Source organism: Moschus berezovskii, chromosome 8 (genome assembly GCF_049115385.1).
Source record: "Moschus berezovskii isolate FMDL1 chromosome 8, NW_MosBer_1.0, whole genome shotgun sequence".
Lineage (NCBI taxonomy): Eukaryota > Metazoa > Chordata > Mammalia > Artiodactyla > Moschidae > Moschus > Moschus berezovskii.
Window position 1 is genome coordinate 112,290,950 of NC_142467.1, and position 7,742 is coordinate 112,298,691.

General features: G+C 37.8%; 1 pseudogene; it reads left to right on the forward strand.

Moving 5' to 3' along the window:
* Nucleotides 1-2,344: 2,344 nt before the first annotated feature.
* LOC129557583 (olfactory receptor 5I1-like) lies at nt 2,345-3,277 on the forward strand (annotated as a pseudogene).
* The last annotated feature ends 4,465 nt before the right edge of the window (nt 3,278-7,742 follow it).

Genomic DNA, 7,742 nt, shown 5'->3' on the forward strand with positions numbered 1-7,742 from the left:
GGAAAAGTTCAGTCTTCATTCCAATACCAAAGAGGGGCAATGACAAAGAATGATCAAACTACCGCACAATTGCGCTCATCTCACATGCTATTAAAGTCATGCTCAAAATTCTCCAAGCCAGGCTTCAGCGGTATGTGAACCGTGAACTCCCAGATGTTCAAGAAGGTTTTAGAAAAGGCAGAGGAACCAGAGATCAAATTGTCAACATCAGCTGGATCATGGAGAAAGCAAAAGACTTCCAGAAAAACATCTCTTTCTGCTTCATTGACTATGCCAAAGCCTTTGACTGTGTGGATCACAATAAACTGTGGAACATTCTGAAAGAGATGGGAATATCAGACTACCTGACCTGCCTCTTGAGAAACCTGTATGCAGGTCAGGAAGCAACAGTTAGAACTGGACATGGAACAACACACTGGTTCCAAATAGGAAACGGAGTACATCAAGGTTGTATATTGTCACCCTGCTTATTTAACTTCTATGCAGAGTACATCATGAGGAACGCTGGGCTGGAAGAAGCACAAGCTGGAATCAAGATTGCTGGGAGAAATATCAGTCACCTCAGATATGCAGATGACACCACTCTTATGGCAGAAATTGAAGAGGAACTCAAAAGCCTCTTAATGAAAGTGAAAGAGGAGAGTGAAAATGTTGACTTGAAGCTCAACATTCAGAAAACAAAGATCATGGCATCTGGTGCCATCACTTCATGGGAAATAGATGGGGAAATAGTGGAAACAGTGTCAGACTTTATATTTTGGGCTCCAAAATCACTGCAGATGCTGACTGCAGCTCTGAAATTAAAAGACGCTTACTCCTTGGAAGGAAAGTTATGACCAACCTAGATAGCATATTAAAAAGCAGAGACATTACTTTGCCAACAAAGGTCCATCTAGTCAAGGCTATGGTTTTTCCCGTGGTCATGTATGGATGTGAGAGTTGGACTGTGAAGAAAGCTGATTGCCGAAGAATTGATGCATTTGAACTCTGGTGCTGGAGAAGACTCTTGAGAGTCCCTTGGACTGCAAGGAGATCCAACCAGTCCATTCTAAAGGAGATCAGTCCTGGGTGTTCATTAGAAGGACTGATGCTAAAGCTGAAACTCCAATACTTTGGCCACCTCATGCGATGAATTGACTCACTGCAAAAGACTCTGATGCTGGGAGGGATTAGGGAAGGGAGGAGACGGGGATGACAGAGAATGAGATGGCTGGATGGCATCATCAACTCGATGGACATGCGTTTGAGTGAACTCCAGGTGTTGGTGATGGACAGGGAGGCCTAGCTTGCTGTGATTCATGGGGTCGCAAAGAGTCATACTCGACTGAGCGACTGAAATGAACTGAACTGAACTGAGGTAATCCTTCAAGGTTACAATAAGAAGTCTTATATTTCAAAATCATGTTCAAATTCTCCTTGCTTCCAGAAAATTTCTGAAATTACAGAAACAGAAATTGACAAAATTCTTAGCCTCAACAGCCTGAATTATACTAGGATAAAAACTAAACGCAGCTATTTGTGTTTGCTCACATATATAATTAGTGAGGAGGCTATATAGAGTGATTTTTAAAGATGAGAAGTTAATACTCATTTTTTGCCCACTTTACTCAGTCATCTAATATTTATGCTGTGCTTAAAGAAGCCAAGAATGATAAAGAATGCCAAAGAGAAAAGCAGTTAATTACTTTAATCTCCTTGACTTAGTATCTTGACAGGATTTAAGGACTTGACTTAAACTTGTCCCTGTCTAAAACATGCTCTCAGCTTATGTTTATTAACATTTGCTTTCATTTCACTAGTATTATTTTTGTTTTTAATTTTTATATAGCTGAAGTACATTTCATTGCATCACTGATCACAGTCAAGAGTACAACACACTACTATCTATTAAATACTGGACAGAAGGAGTACATTATTCTAGAGTTATCATTGCAAGATGTACTCAAGTTATCACAGTTTTAATAAGAGATATATTTTTCCTCTTATCATCATTTCATTTATTGCTTCATTATTCATTTATCCTCTGTATTAGCTATAGTACTGTACTTGAAAATTTAAAAAGTAAGAAATATGAGATGTTATCTGCACATATCTGTCCAGTGGAAGAACTAGCTATTAATCAAACAAATAAAATAAAACTATCAAGCATGAGATAAAGCTACTAAATTTTGAAATATGTTTCTCAGAATTTATATTTGGAAGATTTTGTCTGGGATTCTTGACTTGATAGCTTGTTTGTTTATTGAAATAATAAAATCACCTTATAATTATACCTAATTTTTTTCTGTATCAACATAGCATCTTAGGATGTTAGAATTCTCCTAAGAAGAAAACAGCACAGAATATGGACTTTTTAGATGGAAGCTATTCCTTGGTGACTAAGTTTTTTCTGTTAGGGTTTCCAGCTCGCCCTGAACTGCAGATTTTCCTGTTCTCCTGTTTCTGACTTTGTACTCTATGATTTTAATGGGGAACATTGGATTGATGATGCTAATCAAGGTTGATCCGCACCTTCAAACGCCCATGTATTTTTTCCTTAGTAACCTATCCTTTGTAGACCTTTGCTATTCTTCAGTCATCATTCCCAAAATGCTTGTCAACTTCCTCTCTCAGAACAAGTCAATTTCCTATCACGGCTGTGCCTTGCAGTTTTATTTCTTCTATACTTTCGCAGATCTTGGCTGCCATGGCATATGACCACTATGTTGCCATCTGTAACCCTTTACTGTACATGGGTGTAATGTCTCGGGGCATCTGTATATGGTTGATCGTCTTGTCATACTTTGGAGGAAATATGAGTTCCCTGGTGCACACATCCTTTGTGTTTATTCTGAAATACTGTGATAAAAATGTCATTAATCATTTTTTCTGTGACCTCCCTCCCTTGCTTAAGTTATCGTGCAAAGACACGTCACTTAATGAGTGGCTTCTCTCCACATACGGCAGCTCAGTGGAAATGATCAGGTTCATCATCATCATCATCATCTCCTACTTTTACATTCTCCTCTCAGTCTTAAAGATCCATTCTTCCAGTGGGAGGAAGAAGACCTTCTCTACATCTGCTTCTCTCCTGACATTCGTGGCCATCTACCAGAGAACTCTGCTCTTCATTTACTCACGACCCAGCTACCTGTATTCTCCCAACACTGATAAAATCATCTGAGTGCTCTACACCATCATCATCCCAGTGCTGAATCCCCTGATTTATAGTTTGAGAAACAAAGATGTAAAAGACGATGCTAAAAAACTCTTAAAACCAAAGATAAATTCCTCCTGAAATATAAGGTTCCAGGATTCATCTAAATCCCTGATTACGAAGTCCAGCTGTGTGTATGCTCAGTCGTGTCCAACTCTTTGCGACCCCATGGATTATAGCCCACCAGGTGCTTTTGTCCTTGGAATTATCCAGACAAGAATACTGGAGTGGGTTGCCATTTCCTCCTCCAGTGAATCTTCCCCACCCAGAGATGAAACCTGTATCTCTTGCTCATCCTGCATTGACAGATGGATTCTTTACCCCTGCAATGCCTGGGACAAACTGTAGCTAAGAACCTGCAACAACCTTGCCAGCGCATACACATTTTTCACACAAGCATTTTATCAAACACTTGTTTTCACAGAGCCAAACACATTTCATAGCCCCCAGATAAAAGAAAGGTTTAAAAGTTTCAAAATTGCTGCAAACTAATAGTTGGATAACTTTCCAACTATTCAGTTCAGTTTAGTCACTCAGTTGTGCCTGACTCTTTGCAACCCTATGGACTACAGCATGCCAGGCTTCCCTGTCCATCACCAACGCCTGGAGCTTGTTCAAACTCATGTCCATCGAGTTGATGATGCCATTCAACCATCTCATCCTCTGTCGTCTCCTTCTCCTGCCTTCAATCTTTCCCAGCTATGAGGTCTCTTCCAATGAGTCAGTTCTTCATATCAGGTGACCAAAGTATTGGAGCTTCAGCTTCAGCATCAGTCTTTCCAATGAATATTCTTTTATTATTTACTGGTTTGATCTTCTTACACGCCAAGGGATTCTCAAGAGTCTTCTCCAACATGAAAGTTCAAAAGCATCAATTCTTTGGCACTCAGCTTTATTTATGGTTTATCTTTCATATCCACACATGACCACTGGAAAAACTATAGCTTTGACTCGATAGACCTTTGTTGCTAAAGTAATGTCTCTGCTTTTTAATATGCTGTCTAGGTTTGTCATACCTTTTCTTCCATGGAGGAAGCGTCTTTTAATTTCATTGCTGCAGTCACCTTCTGCAGTCATTTTGGAGCCCAAGAAAATAAAGTCTGTCACTTGCAATCATTAGGAGCTGGGAGTTAATTCTAGAACAGATTGTATTAAGTTGTCTTAAAAGATATAGTAAGAACCTCAGAGATTGTGTCTGTGTGTGTTTTCATGTGTAGAATATCTCATTAACAAGATTGCATTTATGAAATTACTGGATTAGGGAGGAAGCCAGATTCCTTTGGTTTCTGTGCTATCTCTTATACCCAACTAGCCAACTGCAGTTTGATCAAGTTATTTTTTCGTCTCAATTGTCTGACCTGTAAAATGAGGAGAGTATAATACCTACATCAGTGACTGCTACATGTTTGACTAAATACTGAGAATCATGCCTGAATCATTTTAAACACTTGATAGATCTTAAATACATCTATTTCTTTAATAAATTAAAATACATAAAGTGCAACCAGATGATATGAGACAGGGGTGCTAGGAAAGCAATAATACCAAATCAAATACCTTTTCTTAAGTGCTGTCCAATAGCAAGTCAAGAACCTTCTATACCCAAGCTAATCCAAATTAATTTGAAAACATTTTCCAAGTGGCATCTTGTAGACTAAAGGTTAATTGCAAGCAAAGTATTTGTTTTCCTCCCTATCTTTTATTTTTATGTGTGAAAGTACTACTGAAAGTATGGAGCATCCTTCTCTGGTATCAGAAACACAATGAGCTACTAAGCGTATAACCTGTGTCTTCAATAGCCAGTCAACTGACGTGACATTGGGAAGCACTACAGAGAACATGCACTTGAAGCCTGGACATAAAAGGACATGTATAATTGTAAAATATATTTCTATAACTTATGTTTTTTCTGTTTATTATCATTTTCATCATTATTATTTATTATATCATTATTTAATTGCCATTTATATATCTGTTGGTGAGGTATCTGTTCAAATCCTGTCCCTATTTTTAATTAGGTTATGTTTTTATTATTTATAAACATTTTTGTATAGTTTAGCTACAAATTCTTTGTTGCAAAAATGTTTTGCATATATTTTCTTCACTTCATCTATAAATCTAACATCGATCTATATTACATAATAATACATAGCATTACATAAAAATATAAAATAATAAAAATGATTTCATAAAATTATAACAGGAATAATTAATAATGAACAACACATTTTCTCCTCCGCTTATATTCTATTCACACTGCTAAAGCTCTCGTTTGCTCAATAACCACTGTCTCAGAATGGCACAGGTTAAATAACTGGGCTGTATTCTGTTATTCTTCATACTGACCATGGTCAGACAGTATTGTACCATACAGCATCCTATGGACAGAGGAGCCTGGTGGGCTACAGTCCGGGGGGGGGTCTCAAAACAACAACAACAACCAAGTATAAACATTAGTTTGAAGGTTCTTGTTGCTTTATTTCAAAAGTAGTTGAGGTTCCATCTTACAAGTAACAACCTTTGAAAAACTGAACTTCATATAAACAATATGCCATATTTTTTAGGTCTAAAAAATATACACATCACTCATATTCCAAATTCACATATTATCCAAGACACACACACATGGAAACATGTGACACACATATAATTTTTTTTTAATTGGAGGCTAATTATTGTATTGGTTTTGCCATACATTGACATGAATCTGCCCCATGACACACATATAAATGCATGCAAACATAATGGAGATAAGTCTATATATTTCAGAAACAATTGAAAGTGAAAGTCACTCAGTCATGTCTGACTCTGTGATCCCGTGAACTATACAGTCCATGGAATTCTCCAGGCTAGAATACTGGAGTGGATAGCTAGTTCCTTCTCCAAGAGCTCATTCCCAACCCAGGGATCAAACCCAGGTCTCCCTTATTGCAGGCAGATTCTTTACCAGCTGAGCTACGAGGGAAGGCCACAGCATTTATTATCACTCATCTCACTTCCATTTTATAAAGAAAAAGTCTTTTTTATATTTCACGGGAGTGGGTAGCTGTTCTTTTCTCCATGGGGTCTTCCCAACTCAGGGACTGAACTCAGATCTCCCACATTACAGGTAGATTCTTTACCATATGAGCCACCAGGGAAGCGCAAGAATATTGGAGTGGGTAGCCTACCCATTCTTCAGGGATCTTCCTGGTATAGGAATCGAACCAGGGTCTCCTGTATTGCAGGCTGATTCTTTACCAGCTGAGCTAAGGGTAGCTCAAGAGATAAAAATATATATGTTAAATAAGTTCGTAGAAATGTTTCCCTTCCATGAGTAAAGAGATTCTTTCTTTGGCACCAGACAATTCCCACATAAAGGTAATTAATATTATGACAAAACACACCTAGAGAACTGTTCATTAATACTTGTTTAATGTCTCACCAAATACTGAATATAACATAAACCAAAACCAGAAACATAATTATTTTATTATGATCAATCCATGATATGCTCATTATTTCTGGAACTGATACAGATACTCTTAAAACAATCATGGTTTTGAGAAATATTAAAATTGTTATCTTGGTTTGTATCTGCCGGTGCCAGCCGGCAAAGAGAACAGGTCCGGACCGCAACGACGTAGAAGCCTGAGAAAAGAATTAAGGAGTAAAGAATGGGGTCGAGAGGACTGAATTCTCGTGAGGCAAATCAGTGACTTTATTGAAAAGGGCCAGAGTTTTTATACAAAGTGAGACAGGGAACAGGGTACATAAAAATACCAAGTCATTTACCAGGTTAGTTATTGCATCTATAGAAGATTACAAAGGCTTGTTTGCTTTCTAAGACAAGCTTGGCATTTAGAGTAATGCTCACGAGATAAGAAAAACTAGTCAGCAGGCTATAAAGATTAGGGGGTACATTCTTAATCTATTTTAAGAGATAAGGAAAACATACCTACATAAATCTGGGGGAATAAACAAGAAACCTAGCAAAGGATTGTTTGCTCTGTTTTTCTCAGGGAAGAACAAATAAGGCCTGGTAAACGTTTTATGACTCTCTTAGGGGGTGGCAGGACAGGGAACAGCACTTACAAGGCATTCCCAGGGCCAACATTTGGGGCCTTGTTCAGGCCGGCTCCCCGCATGTATCCACATGAATATTCATAGAAAACGCTTAGTCCTGATGCTTACAGCTAGGCATCTCTAACATTAGAGTCTCATCCATATTACTTTGAAGAGGAGAAGACAGGTAAATTAATCAAATGTATTCTCTGAAGTAAAGAAAGGAAGGTTCAGAGACAAGATTGTAGAAAGTAACATGCCTCACAAATTACATTTAGATGTTCAGTTTCTCAACGTTCTACACCAGGTATTTGTTTTATTGAGCAATAACAGTTATGCCTTTTTCAAGAGTGGGTGCATGAATGTATAATTTTCTGAATATGAAGACAATTGCAGGTAGAATTGTGTTCTATCTTATGATATATTGCAGATGTGCAGAAGTGTTACACATCCCTTTGTCCTTTTCTTGATCATTTTCTGAAAGCTTAGACAAGAACAAAGA